The sequence below is a fragment of the Pinus tabuliformis genome, chromosome 4_2, assembly GCF_031772625.1.
Source record: "Pinus tabuliformis cultivar Carrire ecotype Pingquan chromosome 4_2, CPIR1, whole genome shotgun sequence".
Classification (NCBI taxonomy): domain Eukaryota; kingdom Viridiplantae; phylum Streptophyta; class Pinopsida; order Pinales; family Pinaceae; genus Pinus; species Pinus tabuliformis.
Genome location: NC_142304.1, coordinates 364,018,628 through 364,040,651, shown reverse-complemented (window position 1 = coordinate 364,040,651; position 22,024 = coordinate 364,018,628).

Sequence of the window (22,024 nt, the reverse complement as noted above, 5' to 3'; positions counted from 1 at the left end):
TGTTGAAGAATGTAACTAGTGTCGATCTTATAATTGTAATGTATTTGTCAAACGAAAGAAAAAGGAATTTTACTATTAAAGAAATTGACTTATTAAAGCATTGGGTTTCATGCTTGGGTCAATGATTTATAGGTCAAAGCCTTCATTGTAGGCTTCTAGGGTTTATGTCAAATGTCCTTGTCCATGTCATAATGTAATAGACCCTTCTTAGGCATTGTCAATCAAGAAACAAATTTATTTTGATGTAAATTAGGTCTTCTAAGCCTCTTCCACCAAGTCAGCCTAATTGAGGGGCATAACCTCCTATATAAACGCAACAACTTGACCTCATTTGGAGCACTCACTCATCAAATTCGATCTGCAATTTTTGGGACAAGTAAAGGGTGTGAAATTCAAGGAACAAGAAGGAAAGGGCTAGCGAAAAAGGAGGACTTTATCAAGCACTAGAAGTCGAAATTTTCTCTCTTCTTATCTCACATTTGCGAAGTTGTTGGGCCGAAGTTCTGAAATAGTTGGGGTCGAAATTCTAGATTGTTGCTGGGGGCCAAAATTCTGAAGTTGTTGGGGGTCGAAGTTTTGGATTGTTGTTGAGTTATAGCTACTGAACAAGAAGAGACTATTGAAGTTTGTTGAATCATCTTGGAAGGCTGACTTTGTGGAGGAGGAAGGTCTTCTGGGTCTCAGCTCTTGGTCTATCTCAATTTGATTTACTAGTGGAAGAGTTTGACTGGGTTTTCCCCTATAGAGGGGTTTTAGCCTTGGCTGAGAGCCTTCATCTGGCGTCGCTAATCTTCATGTTTTTGTTTTGATGATTGCTTGATGATACAAAGATAAAAGAACATTAAAGAAAATAATAAGAACACAAGTAATTATCAACATTAAGGAAATATTTCCGCCTTTCTGATTTTCTAACACCAATTAGCAAAACTTCTCATGTAAAAATGGGAAGAACACAAAAAATAAAAAATATTTGTTGGTTGCCCTAACCAATGCCAAAAGAAATGAAAAAAGTCATTGAGTTCAACAAGAGTTTTAACCAAATTACACAAAACTACATCAAGATATTAAACCTCCCAAAGCGGTAATTCTCATTTATTACCTCAATGCATTTAACGGAGAGTTGGGGTTCCAAATTAGAGAGAATGATCCAGAAAACATTAGAGCAGCACAAGAGTCAACCATTAAAATAGAGAATATGGCTGTTTCTGGAAAGTCAAATCAGGAAATGCAAATTAAAATGCAGTTAGATGCAATGATTGAATATGCAGGTGTTGGTGCTTTGATCTTAAGTTAGCAAGACTTAGTGAGTTCGCTCTCCCTTTTAAATAAAGAGAAAGGATGCCTAGGAAATGAATTCCAAGCTCCCTCAAGAGGAGACGATTTATTAAAAGGAGATTACAATGGAAAAGGTCTTTTTAGACAAGAGAGAAGGGCTCTTTAATAATGATAACGAAATAGATCTCCTCAAAAATATATGTTCTTGAGACAACCTGAAACCTCTCTTATTAATCCTCTGATGAAATGAAGACAGAGATGAAGAAGTTCCCAACTTAATGGAAATGAAGAGCAACTCTTGAATCCAAAGATTGTCAAATATTATGGATCTACTATGATGACACTTCGATGATAATAACCCTGCAAAACCAAGAATATTAGATCCTCAGAATCAAAATATCAGCGTCTCTGCAAATTTATCAGACCTCTGTAAATCAGACCTCTGCAATGCAAATGTCAGTCCTCTAACAGTCAAACACAGTCATACAAATATGCACAAAATGGTAAGCAAACTCTTGAGATTAATCATGGGTCAAATCAGATGTCAATTTTGTGCTTAGGGTCTGCAATGTATTTATTTTCAGATCTGATATGTATTCCAGTAACCAAAAGGGGTATTTAATGATGGCAATGAGGTCTTCAAAGGATGTGGCCTAGCCTCAAAAGGTTGGTATAATTGGAAAGATCACAAGTTGCAAATTTGGAATGCTCAAACTCTTTTCAAACCACCTACAATCACAAATATATTAGTTCAAGGCCATAAAAACAGTGAGCTGCCTGTTAAGCTGTCTAAGAGTTCTCAGACCCTTGCGGCCTACTCAAGATTTTATCATAAGCTTGAAACGCAAACGAGAATTAGATTGGTGTCTGTTACCGCTCAAACTAGCAAGGGTCCTAGAAGGGGATCCTATAAAGCAACTACTAGATCAAGTGACAACAATGAAGTAATAGCCCACTATCACCTCAGCTAAAGCTCCCTGCTCTTTACGGATTTTCCCCGATGGGAGAGTCCCAGTGTGAGAGGAATCACTAGAAATGATAGATCAATGATGGGATGAAAGGTGATTCCTAAAGCCTATTCACAAGAGAGGCTCAAATAATTAGCTTGCTTCCTTTAGAAGCAAGGTGATTGGCTCTCTAGGAAGGGCTAAGGCGATACCTAGGGTTAGGGTTGGAGAATATCCCTTCACAAGAGGTATCCTAGACCTCGGGATCCCAAAGGAGAAATGGTTTCTATGTAATCCTTGTGGAATTTGGGTCACAAAATTGTGGGACCACAAAGAACCCAAGTGGACCCAATCTAGGTCAAAGGTATCGAGTTGATCGACAATAGTGAGGCTTGACCAAGTTAGGGAGGAGAATAGGATCAAAGGAGTAATTTTCTTTGAAATTCAAGTGCAATGATCCAAATGAGGACACTAACCCAAAGCAACCTAGCGAGAGGAATGATCCTTAAGCTATGGCTTACAATATCTCGAGATTCCACCGTCATTGAGCTCAAACTTGGAGGACCCCTTGAGAAGATGTCAACGTAGTTGTGGACCGATTGTCAAGGGTTTTTGATGGCTACAAAAGATTTCGCTTGATGCCCTAGGATACCTTCTAGGGGCCTAGAATGGAGAGAAAAAGGTGGAAAAGGTATTTGTTTAACTGACCACAAAGGACTAGACCAGTGCCTTGCCTTTAGGGAGAGATGGAGTCAATGTGATTTCAAAGTTTGGAGAAACTTTTATCCAATCAAGGAGACCTAAAGCAACTTCGCATAGCATCTAGGGCATGAACTCGGTTACCAAAGGTATTTATAATTCAATGTGCAAGATTTGATGGCTTATCAAGGTAACATCAATGATTTTTTTACCTCTAGGAACATTCATTCACCATACAAGACACTGGTAATATATGCAACACATCAAAAATCCGAAATTCCGCAATTTCAGATCTAGAGAACGAAAATTCCATAAATTATTCATGTGACAAGATAAATGTAAAGATAAACATGGAAAAGAGCACTTACATGTATAATGAGTATATCCAACCATCAATTCAAGACATAATTCGAAGCTCCAAAATCAAGAGATAGTAACCAAACATCAAAATCCATCCATGAAACCAAACCCGTTCTCCAAAAGGAAATGTGAAATTCTCTCAAGAGATACTAATCCAATCCAAGTGATGATGAGAGGAATGAATGAGTCTCTCATCTATTTATACAATCCATAAGAGAGTTCGAATAGCCTAAATGGCCTAATCAAGCCCCAAATAATAAAATAATGTACAATAGTAACATGACTTGGTGACAAGCCCATCAAGATAGCTCAATAATACAAAAATGAAGCCTCTCAAGAGGGCAAATAGTCAATACAATGAGTCATTGGGCTGTTGAGCAGGTCTAGTGGAGTCCAAAGTGTGCCAATGTGAGAAAATAGGCTCCAAACATAGTGATCTAGGGGGTGGCCCCTTGATACTCAAGCAAATCCAATGTGGTAATCCCCAAATGGGTGTGGGGGCACAATAACATCCTCATGGTCTCCAAGTGAATCAATAATGTTTGTATACCATCTATAAAGGCTAGAATGATGACATGAGCCTTCCCTTTGTCTCCCATGGTGAGACACGTGCTCATCTGGGCCCTGATACATCTGCCAAGTATGTGATGCAAGTGTGAAGTTGGCTGGGCAAGGTGGTCCAGGTGCATCATCTTCATCCAAAAGGTGGAACACGAGCAATCAATGAATGGTGCTTAGGGATCCATGAAGTGGCTAATCTGCTCTCTGCTATGGTGGAGGCTCATGTCTCTCAACGCTCACCCTACAAGTGCCAATATGACCCTTTGGAGGGCTTGGACCCCGTATAGGGAGACCAAACCCTAAAAGGAGACCCACCTGCAATCCTGTATAAGATCCGATGCATCCCCTTGCCTTTCAATACAACAAATCATTAGAGTAAATGAGTAAAAGAGCTTACAAATCATGGAATCAAATGGAAACTTCATGGTGGCATGCCCTTCCATAGTGGGCTTTAGCATGTACAGGTGTCTCCAAGCTCAATAAGGGGTTTAATCAAGGACTTTATTAGGTGGTTTCTACCTCTAAAGGGGGCGACAAGTCCATGGTACATCCGCCAATTGGTAGGTATCATGTGATATAATGGTGGAACGGAATGGGGAATCAAGGAAAGCTCCAAGCCACATTCCATAGTATAAGGGTAGCCATAAAAAGGGAAGCCCACTCTTGGGTGTATGAATGTAGGAGGGAGCAATCGCGGTGCATGAGTTACCCCCAACCTTTGTTTTTCCACCCTTCTTCATATGCCTTTTTCCTTTTATTGATTTTCTTTATAACTGCTCGGGGCTCCAAGGGATGAGAGCATGATGTGTAGAATATAGTAGTGATTACCCCGTTTAAGGTGGAGTAGTTCATTGCCCACTAGGGGTTGGGAAAATCATGGGTTCCTTAAGGATGAAAGGGGTCAATATGAGGGACCCTAGGAACTAGGGTGATGGCCATAATGATAGGTTTACAGCTCATGTTTGGCTTTTGCCCACATGTTAAATGTGTATGTCTCGGCCATCTTTTGCATTTTATGCTACATTTCTTGTTGAAGTGGCCAAATTATGCTTTTTCTTTTTCTTTTAGTTGCATCAACCTTTGGGGCATCGTTCCAAGCCCGACCCAAGGTGTGGACAAGGGGAGGGGGAGGCTAACTCCTTATGGAGGGGAGCGATGTATATAGTGTTGAGAAGCGGGACCACGCAACCAAAATCGGGCTTTCCCATGTAGTGCCATCCCTAAAGTTAGTAGTCAATAAAGGAGATCCCACGGGACTAGGATACAAGGTTAACCAACAAATCAGGCAAAGGTGACAAGAGTACAAACCTAGCCTACTCTTTCCGCCGAATCCCCCCACTAATCCATGCCCAAAAGTGTTCGTGATAAGTAAACAAAATTACCAAACTTCATAGTGAAAAGTCATACCTTTGGGGTCAGGAGGTCCACCTTCAAACATATGATCATAACAGACGGGTAAGGGACCACATGGCTAGCTCAGGTGGCAGAGATAGTGGCACATCAAGCTATCTGGTGGCTGCAAGGGGTTGTTGGTTGTCGGTTGAGGACCATCTAGGAGAAAAAATTTCTCCTATGGATACCACCCACGGGTGGTGGGTAACATTTGGCTCCAACTGGTACATGAGCTCTCAGAAGAGTGCATGAACGTACTCAAACAGGGAGATCATGAAAACACCAGCAATCTCTTGGGACTACAAACCTATTACCTGCATATATCAAAGACCAAGCACACGAGGCAACAAGTTTTTGTGTTGTCTTATGATCACCCATGCTTAGTAGTAGGCCGTAAAATCAACAAGAAAAAAAATTTATGCAATTTTAATCTAAATGCAACTAATCTATCATGAAAATATCATATGATGTTATTTCTAATGAGAAAATTAGCATGCAATGCATCCTACCCTAACATGCATATGATACAATGTCAAGTGTCAAGGAAAGGGGTGATACGACTCAATTTGACTGGTTGTGGCCAAAGTTCGTCGTTAAGTTTGGTAATGTAATAATAATCTTCTCCGACCTTTCCATGAATCTTGACAGGCACAGGGTTTTTGTCTACCAAGACCACATCCCCAACCTTGTAGTCTTTTTGGGCTTCCATTTCTTGCTTGGCTTGTGATTGAGCCTCTTCAGGATACGGACCTCTTGAGAAGGGAGAATAAGGGACGACTCCTTGGTCTCAGGAATCTTATAATAAGGGATGGGCCTAGGTTTTACCACATGAGTAGGGTACATGGGTTCTTTATAAAGAATGAAAGGAGTCCCATTAGACTGCGGAATGGTGACATAAGATGAGTCCATTTGAAGTTGACCAACCATAGTGGCACCCCATTTTCTTGATAATAGCATCCCCCATATGTCAAGAATATCTATGACCACAACATCCATGAGTAATGATATATCAGGATTCATAGCCAAAGAAACTTTGAGATCCTTTATGAGGCCTTCTACTTCAACAAGTTGAGAATTGAACCCACAGACCGCCTTGCACCTACGAGTAATGTTAAGATTCAATTGCTTCATGACCTTTAACGGCATGATATTTGCGGAAGCCTCGAATCTAATATGCAGTTATGTGATAGGAGGTCATTGACACTAAGGTGAGGAGGAATGGCTCATGCTCTGGGTTTAAATCGGGAAGTTGCATATTTTGCAATGCTACAAGTGTGTCTTCTTCCTCAAAACCAAGGGTTTTCTTAGCTTGCCAATGTTGTCATCGAAGTTTCACAATCTCTTTTAATGGAACCTGCATGGCCATCTTTCCTATAAGAGCTCCTATGTCAACATCAAGCTCAACCTCTTTACCCTTATCCTTATTTGTGGGTTCTCCCTTTTGAGGATTCTTTTTAGAATTGAATTTCTTTGGAAGATCCTTCTTAGGGGGCTCTTTAAGGAGAGGTTCTTCAGGAGGGGCCTTCTTAGGAAGAGATTCATTCTTGTTGGTTTCCTTGGAGGTTGTGGGGTTTTCATCATTATTCCTTTGCGAATATTGGATCCCTTTAAATCTTCCACTATCATCGACGTTGAGGATTGGCTCACTTTTCTCTTCGTTAACAGTCACTTCACTGATGGGAGGATGAGTGTACGAGCCACCTAACAAAATGTTGAAGGCTTCGGATTCTACGATATTAGCCTGCTCATTGATTTCCTCATCTTCACTCTCATCCTCATCACTTTGCTCATCCTCAGAGGATGATTCATGTTCCGCGGCATTTGTTGGAGTTAAAGTGTTGGGGACTTGAGATGAACTTGGCTTGTCTTCATCATTTTGTTTCTTAGGGAAAGGCTTGCCTTTAGGAATATAATTTGAATTTTTAGCCCTTTCCAAGGTGGTGAGCTTGTCCATGTAGAGTCTATCTCTCGAGTTCATCGCCTCAGTTAACTTATCGACTTTCTTAAGGAGCACTAAAAGGGTCTCTTCGGTTTGGTCCTTGGATTTTCCCTTTTTGACTTCAACCTCAGCTTTAGGATGTTCACCCACATCCATTTTGGAAATTCGTAGGTTTTGTTCAACTTCCAAGTTCCATAACTAACTCTTGAGCCTCAGGCAAGGTCTTACGTTTCTTATCCCTTAATGCATATGTTAGATGACCACCCACGGCTTTAATGAATTTGTCAAGTATGTTAGCATCAGGGGGTCTCAAATGGTTAGGGATATCCCTAACTACCTTATCAAATTTTTGGATAAACTCCTTGATGTCTTCCCTTCCCCTAGTTCTCTGGTAAAAAATTTCAATGTCGAAAGTTCCTTGAGCATCACACAACCATATTCTTATGAAAATATCTCCAAATTGGTCAGAGTTTCCTATGCATCCTGGGGGAAGACTAAGGGTGTCATTCCCTTGCTTGTCCTTCAAAACATAAGGAAAATAGCATCATGATCCTATCTTCGTCGAATACTAACCTAGGAGAAATGGCCCAATAAAATTCTTCAACATGGTCACAGGCACTAATGGTAGCATCACCCTTAAACTTGGGTAACCAATTATTGTATTTCTCAGGTAAAATCTAAGGATTGTCACTCAAATTCGAAGGTGCAAAGACACTGACTAAATGCCTCTTACTTCATGACACTTTGGGTTGGTCTTGGTTTAGGTCAGTGCTAGAGTCTGTTGCCATACTGGGGGTGGGATCACCGGCCTTTTCAAATTCAGGGAGAAGGCTAGTTCTAACAAGTGATGGAGTTCGTTCTCCCCTCCTTGCAGCAGCCCTAGTTAAAGGATGAATGTTGTCACCTTCAAGCAAACTAAGGGATTGGACAATGAATGGAGTTGCCAGAGGAATAGTTGAAATGTCATTTCTGAACCAATTCCTCAATAATTCACAAAGGAGGTAGACTTGCTTCCTCATCGACAACCGCACCAAAAATGTTACCGCTCAAACTAGTAGGGGTCCTAGGAGGGGATCCTATAAGTATAAAGCAACTACTAGCTCAAGTGGAAAGAATGGAGTGATAGCCCATTGTCACCTCAACTAAAGCTCCCTGCTCTTTACAGACTTTCACTGATGGGAGAGTCCTAGTATGAGAGGAATCACTAGAAATGATAGATCAATGATCGGATGAATCGTGATTCCTAAAGCCTCATCACAAGAGAGGCTCAAATAATTAGCTTGCTTACTTTAGAATCAAGGTGATTGGCTCTCGAGGAAGGGCTAAGGGGATACCTAGGCTTAGGTTTGGAGAATATCCCTTAACAAGAGGTATCCTAGACCTAGGGATCCCAAAGGAAAAATGGTTTCTATGTAATCCTTGTGGACTTTGAGTCACAAAGTTGTGGGACCACAAAGAACCCAAGTGGGCCCACACTAGGTCAAGGGTATGGAGTTGATCGACAAAAGAGGGGTGTGGCCAGCTTAGGGAGGAGAATAGGATCAAAGGAGTTAATTTATTTGAAATTCAAGTGCAATGATCCAAATGAAGACACTAACCCAAAGCAACCTAGGAAGAAGAATGATCCTTTAGCTAAGGCTTACAATATCTCAGGATTCCATCGTTGGATTGAATTTAAACTTGGAGGACCCCTTGAGAAGACCCCAGCGTAGTTGTGGACCGATCTTCAAGGGTTTTTTATGGCCATTGGCTATAAAAGATTTCGCTTGATGCCCTAGGCGACCTTCTAGGGTTAGGCCCTAAATGGAGGAGAAAAAGGTAGAAAAGATATTCGCTTAACTAACCACCAAGGACTAGTCTAGTGCCTTGCCTTTAGGGAGAGATGGAGACAATGTGATTTCAAAGTTTGAAGAACCTTTTACCCAATCAAGGAGAATTTAAACAACTTTACATAACATATAGGGCATGAACTCGGTTACCAAAGGTATTTATACTTCAATGTGCAAGAATTGATGGCTTATAAAGGTAAAATACATGATTTTTTTACCTCTAGGAATATTCATTCACCATACAAGACACATGTAATATATGCAACATCAAAAGTCCGAAATTCCACAATTTCACATTAATTTAGGGCAATTTCAGATCTAGAGAGCAAAAATCCCATATATTATTCATGTGACAAGATAAATGTAAAGAAAAACATGAAAAAGAGCACTTACATGTATAGTGAGTATATCCAACCATCAATTCAAGACATAATTCGAAGCTCCAAGATCAAGAGATAGTAACCAAACATTAAAATTCATCCATGAAACCAAACACGTCCTCCAAAAGGAAATGTGAAATTCTCTCAAGAGATACTAATCCAATCCAAGTGATGATGAGAGGAATGAATGAGCCTCTCGTCTATTTATACAATCCATAAGGGAGTTCGAACATCCTAAATGGCCTAATCAAACCCCAAATAATAAAATAATGTACAATAGCAACATGACTTGGTGACAAGCCCACCAAGATAGCTCAATAATACAAAAATGAAGCCTCTCAAGAGGGCAAATAGTGAATACAATGAGTCATTGGGTCATTGAGCAAGCCTAGTGGAGTCCAAAGTGTTGCAATGTGAGAAAATAGGCTCCAAACATAGTGATATAGGGGGTGGCCCCTTGATACTCAAGCGAATCCAATGTGGTAATCCCCAAATGGGTGTGGGGGCACAATGGCATCCTCATGGGTCTCCAAGTGAATCAACAATGCATGTATACCATCTGTAAGGACTAGAATGATGACATGAGCCCTTCCTCTGTCTCCCATGGTGAGACACATCCTCATCTGGGCCCTGGAACATCTGCCAAGTATGTGGTGCAAGTGTGAAGCCAGTTGGGCAAGGTGGTCCAGGTGCATCATCCTCATTCAAAAGGTGGAACATGAGCAATCAATGAATGGTTTTGAGGGATCCATGAAGTGGCTAATCTGCTCTCTGCTATGGTGGAGGCCCATGGCTCTCAACACTCACCCTACAAGTGCCAATATGAACCTTTGGAGGGCTTGGACCACGTAGAGGGAGACCAAACCCTAAATGGAGACCCACCTACAATCCGGTATAAGATCCAATGCATTCCCTTGCCTTCTAGTACAACAAATCATTAGAATAATCGAGTAAAAGAGCTTACAAATCATGGAATCAAATAGACACTTCATGGTGGCATGCCCTTCCATAGTGGGTTTTAGCATGTACAGGTGTCTCCAAGCTCAATAAGGGGGTTAACCAAGGACCTTGTTAGGCGGTTTCTACCTCTAAAGGGGGTGACATGTCCATGGTACATCCGTCAATTGGTAGGTACTATGTGATATAATGGTGGAACGGAATGGGGGCATCAGGGGAAGGCTCCAAGCCACATGCCATAGTATAAGGGTAGCCATAATAAGGGAAGCCCACACTTGGGTGTATGAATGTAGGAGGGTGCAATCATGGTGCATGAGTTACCTCGACCTTTGTTTTTCCACCCTTCTTCATATGCTTTTCGCCTTTTATTGATTTTCTTTATAACTGCTCGAGGCTTCAGGGGATGAGAGCATGATGTGTAGGATATAGCAGTAATTACCCCCTTTAAGGTGGGTTAGTTCATCGCCCAACAGGGGTTGGAACAATCATGGGTTCCTTAAAGATGAAAGGGGTCAATATGAGGGACCCTAGGAACCGGGGTGATGGCCACAATGATAGGGTTAGAGCTCATGTTCGACTTTTGCCCACGTGCTAAATGTGTATGCCCTGGCCATCTTTTGCATTTTATGGTACATTTCCTATTGAAGTGGCCAAACTATGCTTTTTCTTTTTCTTTTAGCTGCATCAACCTCCGGGTCATCATTCCAGGCCCGACCCAAGGTGTGGGCAAAGGGAGGAGGAGGCTAACTCCTTGTGGACCCAATGGACAAATGTGCACCCAGATGGGAAAAGTGATGAATGGGGTTAAAAATGAGAGGAGAAAAGGTTAACCATCAAATCGCGGAGAGGAGACGAGTACAAAAGTGTCCCCCCTCTAAGCCATGCCCAAAAAGTGTCCATGATAAGTAAACAAAATTACCAAACTACACAATGAAAAGCCATACCTTTGGGGTCAGGAGGCCCACCTTCAAACATACAATCATAACAGATGGGTAAGAGACCACATGGTTGGCTCAAGTGGAACTTGGAAGAGATAGTTGCACATCAAATTATTTGGTCGCTGCAAGGGGGTGTTGGTTGTCGGTTGAGGACCATCTAGGAGAAAAAAATTTCTCCTATGGATACCACCCATGGGTGGTGGCCCGGTGGGTAACAATGCCAAAATATGATTAAAGTCGAAAAAAAAAACTAGCTTCCCAAAACCGGACAATATATGAGTTAAATTTCAAATAATTATAGGGGATTTATTAAGTTTCAAAAGGTTGAAGCCCTAGTGAATTTAAATAAGAGAAAAATGATTTTTCTATGGTCTGCGCCCTAGAGAAATCATCTCCTGCCCCTTTGTGGCTATCTCATGAATCTACCAATGAATGAAACCCTTCAAAAATAGATCCTCGGCCCAACTTTGTAATGAAAACCCTCAATTTTTTAAACCCTCCAGAATATTGTATGCTTCCAGATCTCAGCCCTCTTAGGTCAAACGTAGATTTGTAATCTCTAAAAATTTTGCTCCAAAGGCTTAGTAAAAAATTGATCTTCTGCTGAGAAAAGCCCTGAAGGCTTGCAGCTTTGAGAGAAAGCCCTCAAGGAGATTGTGGCTTCCCTAAAAAAAGAAAAAAATTGAAACCAATTCCCAAACCTGAAAATATAAAACCTTCCCCAAATCAAAGTCTAGATTCCCTAAAAAAAATGGTTTCTTGCAAAAAGGATAAAGGATAAATGGATAAAATTTAGAAATTTGATTTGTTAAAGGCCCAAAATAGATTTTAAAAATTTATAACCCTTCGCTGGAAGGCCTCCCTACAAAATTTGAAATTCAAAGCCTTACAATATTATTTTCTTGCTCAAATTCGAAAGCCAAATGCCGCAAACCCTACTGGCTAGGGTAGCCGCAAATTATAGTGAGAGAAAAAAGGGTTTTAAAGCCAGGAGCATAGACACTAATCTTTGAAAAATATTTTCGACTTTCCCTTCAACCCTTGAGCAAATTTACCTGCAAAACAAATAAAAACCAAGAAACAAAGAAGAAAAACTCCAATTCAGTAAATATATACAAAATCTATAGATACAAAAGTGTTAGAGAAATAATTATTGACAACTATTTACAAAATTTACAAATTATCACAATATTTGAAGCTCTTTGAATAGCATATAAATCAATTATAGCACAATGCAATAGAATTTTTGAAGATTAATAAAAAATTCCTTTTAGATAGGTGGCTAAGAAAACCCCCATTAATTAATCTTATCATGAGCCTTCGGGAAAAACCCACTATGGGTTCTTCGTTTGTTTGTGTGCCAAGGGGATGAAGATTCAAACAAGAACTCGCTTCAAATGCTCGATATCTGATTAATAAGATTTTCTACACAACTCGAAAGATTTTGTTAGATTCAAAAGGGGTAAGTCACAAGGGGACAAGCAGATCTAGTGATTCAAACAAGAATCCAATAGATCTAGCAAATCAACAATGTTCTCAACCCAGATATAGGTGCAAATAAGCAACTATAAATCCAAATGGCTATAGAATTTAACAAATTAAAGCACAAAGTAGAAATTTAAAGCAACATCAAAAATAAATTTACCACAACCAGCTGAAGAGATACACCATAATTAGCCCCCAAAGACATTGATTTTATTAATCAGAAAAATATTGTTACAAAGCTTTCAGAACCAAATCACCATCCAAAGATGATTACAATGAGGAGCCTCAAGCTCAATTTATAGAAAATAGAAAGATATATATCCCCCTCCAAGTGGAAAACGGCTAGGTCCAAAAATGTGCAAAATTTTGACTTGATCCTGGAGAATAATGGCTAGTTGATGCTTGATCCATCCCAAAATTAAATTTTGTCCCTTGATCTGGAGCAAAAATTCGAATTCCATGATAAATCCCTTTTTTCCTGCTCCAAAAAATATTATTTTGAACTTTTTCCTCAAAAAAACATTTTTTATTTAACCACCTTGGTCCATAGGCTCAATTTTTCTTAAAATTTTGATTTTTCCATTGATGGAGGGCCTTGAAAATTAATTTCTTTTGGACCCATAAAATTAATTTTCTTGAAAATTAATTCTTTTCTGACCCCATCAAATTTTTTGTGGGTTTTTTTGCCTTGGAATTGAGTTTTTCAAATTTAATCTTCCTCGAGAAAGACCACCTTCTCCAAAAATTCGTTTTTCAACTTGGAGAGAATATTATTTTCTCTCAATTTTAATTTTTTGACTATTTTCTGGCTAATTTCTTGTCGTTTATTTTCCAGAAATCAAAAATAAAAGTAATTGAGGGGATAAACATAATTTCAACCCTCAAAAGGTGTCTAAACACAAAGTTGAGGTGTAGAGGTTCTAATTATGAGTACTCTACCCCCTTCAACTTTTACAAACATTTGATTTTACAATTTACATCCAAATAATTATTAAATTTCCAACTAGTTGGAACTTTTAATAATTTAAAATAGACACTTAGACTTAACCAAATTTTGCAAAACTCAAGACATGATCTAGTATGATAATTATACATAGACTCGATACACTAGGACTCGCTTAGGACATCACCACGGAGTCCCACACTAGCTTTGGGGGTAGATCTGAAAGAAAAACTCCGTTAATTATCTAATTGTTTAAAAACACGAGTAATTAATTGAGGTTAAAAAAACTCCATAAGATGAAACTCGTTGATGAAAATTCCTAAGCTTACCTAGGTGTGTTCATGGCTTCATAGTCATACTAGAATCATTTTTAAAATAAAGGCCCACAGGGCTATAGAATTTGGATTGACAACTTTGATAAAATGTTGATGATATATGGATGTTTGACTGCTTGAACATGATGGATTTCTTTGAAAAAATGTATGCAACTATAAGGTGGTTGACACGAACTGGTCAATAGTTCCATTGGTAAATAATAAATTTAAGCAAGTTGTAGTGTCCTATCTAGGGTGCTAGATTAGGCTATATTTATTATCGACCAGGGTCAGTAAACTTCGAGGCATGCGTCTACAGTCTATAGACATAAAGGATTCCTAACTAAGTGTTCGTGATGGTAGGTTACAGAACTTCTTTACGGAAGGTTGAGGTATGCTCCCTATCACCTGGACACTCAGGTCACTCAATTCATCTACCTATTTTAAAAACATTGTGTATTACATAAACCAAGATTTCAATCCCCTTACGAGGATGTTGTGCATAAAACCCCTGTTCAGTGAACACTCAGCATTCAATGTTTATCATTCATGAAAGATTGAAACATACTAAAATCATAAGCACACTTAAAATTCAAATATATGAGAAACAGGGTTCATGAAGATGCTTTTAAAAATAACGAAAGATCAGATCCCTTACAAGATACAATTCAACGATCTCAGCGATGAATCCTTCAGGCTATCATCATAAACATTACTCATACAAATTTCTAATTAAATCAATGAAAGCATAAACCAAACTCTAATCACTATGCATACTATTGAATATTCAGAAGTTGCAAATGAAATGAAATGGCAGTATACCCGTTCCACGCAGGGCCCGTCCGCGTTTCGAAGGTATACTGGACTGTGCTCAAGCAACTATAGAATCAACGCAATAACGAAATCGTGACTGCAACTGAGTTTTTGGTATAAGTTCAAAAGCTCTGTTTTCAAAACGATACAATGATAACCCTTAACTAACAACACATAACTGTGTTTGCATATGTTTTTCAACATTTACATTTCGGAACGAATGTACATTCGTTATGCGGCTGTTGCCGCTTTTGCTATGGCATAGTTTTTAAGTTGTTTCCATTCTGAACCGATTCCAAAAAGGAACAAAACTAAATCGGTTTAGAACCCTATGCTGTTGCTGCTTTTGTAGCCAACATGCTGTGCTTTGACCGTCATTGACCGCGCATTCAGGAGTGTTGGTTCTGTTGTAGGATAGGTGTTTGTCCATGCTTGTACATTCTATTTTTCATCCCTACCCTTTGCTTTAGCTTAGTTGTCATGCCATATGTCAAACAATAAACCAATTATAGGATGTTGCAACTTCCTGTAGTCTTTTTATCAAAAATCCCTAATTCTTTAACATAAAACTCATAAATCAATTCTAATGCATTTAACAACTATAATATTGTTAACTAATCAATTTCAAGGGGTCTAAGAGATGTATGAAGGAAAAAGGTAGGCAAACGATGTGTTTCAAGAGGAAAGAGGAGGTCAAGGAATGGTACCAACATCTCTCCCCGACTTAATGAATTAGCATGACCTCATGCTAACCCCGATGTGCTTCCTCTGAACTCTGTCCCTGCCTGTACCTCTGCTGCCTTCAACAATGTATCCACATTCTTCTTCACCTGGGCATCTTTCTGACCATGGAGCTCATGCTTTAAACTCTTGTACTTTTCCTTGAGGACCTTCTTTTGGTTGTACCATTTAGTGGCCCACTTACAAATATCTGTCTGTTCAGCTTCAAGTTCCTTAATTTGTTCCCTTAACTTTTCATTTTTCTGTTGAGTCTCTTTACTCTGTGCTCTGAGCATTTCATTTTCTTTCTTGATAACTTTTTCCAGCATATTGGCCTCCATTAGTTCTTCCTTTAACTTCTCAATTTGCTTCTCCAGTTTCTTTTGTTTCTTTATGGCAGGTGGTGAATATTTTTCTTGCCTGTTATTGCTTTCAACCTCCATCTCAGCTCCTGGTCCAGGTTGTGAGTGGGCACTACTTTCAATATCCATCGGCATAGGTGCATTTGATTCAGGCTGGTCTTCTTGTAGCTGGGCCTTTGATGCTCTCCTGGTTCTTCTTGTATAGGTGGTAAAAATTTTATCTTGCTCTGCTTCCTGAGCATCTTGTTTTCTCATTTTCCTTGTCCTCACATTGCTAACAAGTGGAGGTACCTTGCTTGCTTTGTGTATAGGAATTTCTTCATCGATATCATTCATAAATCCTGAGTTTTCCTGTGGTTCTTCCTTGTCCTCTTCGTCTTTAATTTGGTTAGCAGCCAAGAACTCCTTCCACGTTTTCCCTCTTCTCTGTAATTCATACTCAATAAGAATTTTAATTAGCCCAAAGTGATATAAGCTCTTGTCTTCGTTACCTTTCTGCTTTTGGATGGTCTTCGACATTTTGGTTAGGCTTTGCAAGAGGAAGTATGGCAGACTGATAACACACTGCCCTTTCAAATGTAACAGTAACTTGATATGGTACAAGTAAACAATACTGTAGCGGCCTTCACAAGTTACAAACTTTTGGATGATATAGACCATCTCGTCCCAGGGATGCACCAACCAACTCCTTGGGACGCCTTTCTTCCAATTAACGGATGAAACCCTGGATCTGGACATAAATTGAGTCCATGATTTCTCTTTAAATTGCTTTGTCTTGAAGTACTTCTCCCCTTCTGGGCTGATCCCTAGGGACTGAGCTATGGTGTCTTCTGAAACTCTAAATGAAAAATTACCTATCAGAGCTTTCTCTCCGTTGAATGTAAAAGCGAATTGTTTGGTGACCTCTTCATTACTTCCACGAAATTTCTCTAAAAAGGGCAGCCACTGTATTTCTTTAAGAATTGAAATGCAATCTTCGTGATACTGGGAACTGTCGAATATGCTTGGTTCGACCCTATTGGTCATTTTGGCAGAGAGTTGTGCTCTAACTCTTCTTTGTTTATGTTTTGCAAATTCAACAAAGAAGTTTTGATTTGTTACCTTTTGTCTTCCGCCCCAATACTGCTGACCTGGTGGCGTCCTCGGCTCTTTAACACTAGCTCCTTTAGTAACCCAAGCGATGCTCGATTGACTGTCTTGTAATTATGGTGGAGGTCGAACCCAATTAACTACATTTTCCTTTCGTGGCGCTTGCTACTTTCAGTCTTTACTGTTGAAGTCACAGGAGTCGAATGCTAACATAGAACAACTGAAAATGATAATGAAATAACCGGCTTAACTCAATTCATAACATATTCATCTTTTGAAATAGAGGAATGGTTGTACTGGTCATATGGATGCCATCATAGAAGCGCTAGAAGCATATATGAAGTACTGGGATATGATTTCAGGTAGTCGTTTGCATCATTTGGCTTCGTCGGGTGGTTAAATCATAATTCGGCCGTTTCAAACATAATGAACAAGCCCGCATAACATTTGGTTTCCAAACAATTCACCACGTGTCCTGCTTCTGTTGGTACCCGGCCAAATAGAAATGTTGGGATGGCTGTAGGGTCTAATTGGTTGGTAACAGAGATTGAAAAGGTGATATGAGAGGGGATTAACAAAATCATATAAGTATGAGATGGGTTGGAGTATTGGAAGATGATAGGGATTAACAATAGGATAAGGAGTGATAGGTATGGAGGTGTCTCTGAAATTGATCGTAGCAGTCACAGTTATTAAATTTAACATTAAAAATTAATCTAAGAATTTAAATGTTAAGAATAAGGAATACATTACACTTTTGTTGGTTGTTCAAGCGTTGCATTGGCATGCTAGGTAGGACTAGTCTCTTTTGACTATTCTTTGTTGTTCATAACAGGTCCCCTGAGATAGATTTGAATGCAACAGGTCCCTCTAAGATCTGGAAAATGTTCATGCAGCTTCTTTGAAATCCGGAAAAAGAATTATATGTATACAGGTTCCTTGATCTTTGGTATTTGATGAAGTCTTGGTGCCCAGCAACCTGTGGATCCTTGTTGAAACTTGATGAAGCTTTGTTGAAGTAATCTTGAAGTAACAGTCTCTTAACAGGTCCCTTTTATGTGTCTTAAACAGGTCCCATTACTGCTAGTGTTGGTAACATGGTCTTCTGGACAGAACAGGTCCCCCTGCATAATGTTTTTAACCAGGTCCCTCTGAGATAAAACAATGACAAAACAACTTCTTTATTGAAATCTGGAGTGCTGAAACAAACTTCTTTGGAAATTTACAGTGAGGAGATGAGATAAGAAATCTTTAAGAATTTACAATGGGGAGACAAAATGCTGATGCTTCTCTCCCCCACTAAAGTTTTGACTTGTCCTCAAGTCATTATTCAGTTGATAAATCAAACAGGAAACAAAAGAAAAGGAATTCTTACCCGCCAACGAATTGGTTTTCAAGTAAGAATTCGGGGTTAGAGTGTGCCAGAGTCTGGTTTTCACATCTAACCCATTTTTATTATTTTTTTTGTTTTGTGTGTGTGTGTTTTTTTTTTTTTTTTTTTTTTTTTTTTTTTATAATTTCTTTTGAATTTCTAAATTGAAATGAAATGAACTAAGGCAGGGATACTGCAGCTGGAGGCTACAGTATCTCAACCTCTCTTTGTTGAGATACTGTTTGGAGAAAATTTTGCTTGCTGATGGGCTTAGTGTAAAGTTTCAGGCGATGACCGTTGACAGTAAAGGAATGACCTTCTCCATCAATAGTTTTGAGCTTGACTGAACCATTGTCGTAAGCCTGAATAATTTGGTATGGGCCCATCCAATGTGTGGTAAACTTGGCTTTATGATCTCTGAATTTAGAGTCAAAAAGTAAAGCCCAGTCTCCTTCCTTGAACTGCTTCTTCTTGATATGTGCATCATGCCACTGCTTCCTTTGTTTTTGCATGAGGATTGTGGTTTCCTCTGCTTGCTGCCTCATTTCATCCAGCTGGTTCAACTGCTGAATTCTTTCTTGTTGTGCTTGGTCCAGGTCAATTTCCAAATCTGCAGCCAGTTTAAAAGTATGTATTTGAAACTCAATAGGAAGCATTACCTCTTTGCCATACACCAATTGATATGGTGTAAATCCTGTAGTATTCTTCCACGTAATTCTGTAAGCCCAGAGTGCATCTTTGAGCTTCTCTTCCCAATTCTTTCTGTTCATTGCCACAGTTTTAGTAATGATTCCTTCCAAAGTTTTGTTTGTGGATTCCACCTGCCCATTGGCCTGTGGATGGTAAGGTGTACTTCTTCTGTGCTTGATTTGGTATTTGTCTGTGATGTTCTTCACTAACTTTGAAGTAAATTGAGTACCTTGATCAGTTACTATTTCCCTTGGTACTCCATACCTTACAAAAATCTCTTCAAAAAGGAAATTTACCACTGTTTGTTCGGTGGCTCTAACTAGTGCTTTTGCTTCAGCCCACTTTGTGACGTAATCAGTACATACTAAGATGTACTTCTTATCATTGGAGGTTGGGTTAATGGGTCCTATAAAGTCTAGAGCCCATTTTTCAAATGGCTCTAGGTGAACTTGGGGCTGAAGTGGCATCTCATCTGTAGCTGTTGGCCTGCCCATTCTTTGGCAGCTATCACAACTCTTCACGTACCTCTTGGAATCCTTAAAAATGGATGGCCAGTAGTATCCAAGACTGAGAATTTTGAATGTTGTTCGCTTAACTGCAAAATGCCCACCACACGGTTTATCATGGCAAGATTTTAAAATATCAATTATCTCATCATTTCTTACACATCGTCTAATAATCATATCATAACCAGTGTAAAATAAATCGCCATTAATCCATGAGTATCGAGCACTTTGTTTGACTAGTCTCTTCTTTTCCTTTGGAGTAAAGTATGGAGGTGTACTTCCTGTAGACAAATAATTGGCCAAGTCAACATACCAAGGATTCACTATGGAAATTGCAAATAAATTTTCATCTGGGAAAGAATCTTCAACCGGAACAACCTCACCTGGATTTTGCAGTCTAGAAAGAAAATCTGCCACCTGATTCTCTTTACCTGGTCTATCTAACACTGTAATGTTAAATTCCTGTAACAATAATAACCATCTGGTAACTCTGCCACTAGTTATTGGTTTATTCATTAAATGTCTAATGGCAGAATGATCAGTATGTACAAAGACTTCATAACCAGTTATATAATGTCGGAATTTATTCACAGCATATATGATGGCAAGTGTTTCCTTTTCTGTGACTGTGTAGTTTGATTCTGCAGGTGTTAGATTTTTGCTAATGAAATAAATGGCATAATTACAAGATTCCTCTTTTTGGCCTAATGAGGCACCTACTGCAGTGTCAGATGCATCTGTAAAGATATGAAATGGTAGGCTCCAGTTAGGCCCCCTTAAGACTGGTGCGGTTGATAACTTCTTTTTGAGTGCTTCAAATGCTTGCTGGCAGTTCTCATTCCAGTTGAAAAGTACATCTTTTGTTAGAAGCTTAAACAAAGGTAAAGCTATTTTACTAAAATGTTCAATAAACCTTCTGTAATAGCTTGCATACCCAAGGAAACTTCTTACCTCTCTTTGATTCTTTGGAATTGGCAAATCAACAATGATCTGGATTTTTGTTGGGTCAACTTTGATGCCTTGAAAAGAAATATAGTGGCCTAATACTATCCCTTCGTTTAACATCATAAAGCACTTTTCATTGCTCAGGGACAGATTAGCTTCAATACATCTTTCCAAAACTCTTTCAAGGTTCTCTAATGCATGTTCAAATGAATTGTCGTACACTGAAAAATCATCCATGTAAACTTCAACAAAATCATGAACTAAATCAGCAAAAATAGCTAATACAGCTCTCTGAAATGTCACTGGAGCATTGCAAAGTCCAAATGGCAAAACATTATAAGCATAAGTGCTCCAAGGACAGGTGAATGTGGTTTTGTCCTGGTCTTCTGAGGCTATCCTGATCTGGTTGTAGCCACTGAAACCATCAAGAAAAGAGAATGATGATTTCCCAGCTAATGTGTCTAACACTTGGTCAATAAATGGCAGTGGGAAGTAATCTTTGAGCGTTGCTTTGTTCAATTGTTTGTAATCAACACAAATGCGCCACTTACCATTTTTCTTGGGCACTATAACCAATGGGGATACCCACTAACTATCAGAAATAGGATATATAAAATTAACTCTCAACAGTTTTTGCAATTCTTCTCTGACAATATCCTGGAGCATGGGGTTCATTCTTCTCTGCGGTTGCCTCACTGGTTTGATAGTACTATCTGTATAAATATGGTGAGTGCATGTGTCGGGGTGAATCCCATGCATATTGGTGTAGTCCCAAGCAAATGCTTTCTGGTATTTTCTCAATAGTTGAGTCAATTTCTCTTGCTGAGATGAGTCTAGGTGATTGCCAATGTTCAGAGTTTTCCCTGGACTAATCTCTATGATCTGACTCTGTGTGTTTGTGATGGATTGAACTGGAAAAATATCGTGAAATGTGGTTTGCAAAGATTGAATGGTGCATGTTTCTTGAAAATTTTGGGCTAAAAGCACATCTGCAGCATGATATTGGTCGTTCCTCAAATTTTCGGAAATATCAGGTTGAGAAAGGAACAATTCTACCAAATCATTATTATTTTGTTCTTGGAAATCATAGATTTGGTCGATGCTAGAAACAGATTGTACTTCTTCTTTATCATTGTATTTTTCGTCGAGCCATAAATTGTGTGTTACTGCTGGTGATTGTGCCGATGGATAAAGAGTGAGTTGTTTTCTTTCAGTTCCTCGTGAAATGATCATGTTGCCCGATCGACATCCTATGAATGCATCAGCAGTCGCTAACCATGGTCTACCAAGAATGATAGGGTGCTCTCCTAAATTGGATTTGGGTTGAAGAACTAAGAAGTCCACTGGGTACTCCCAAGAGTCTAGTGAAACAATTATGTCCTCCAAAATCCCTTCAGGAATCACCTTAGACCTATCAGCTAGTTCTAGAACAATCGTTGTGTGTTGCAAATTTATAAGTTGGAGTGTTCTCATGGTTTCAAGAGTCATGACATTTATTGCGGCCCCAA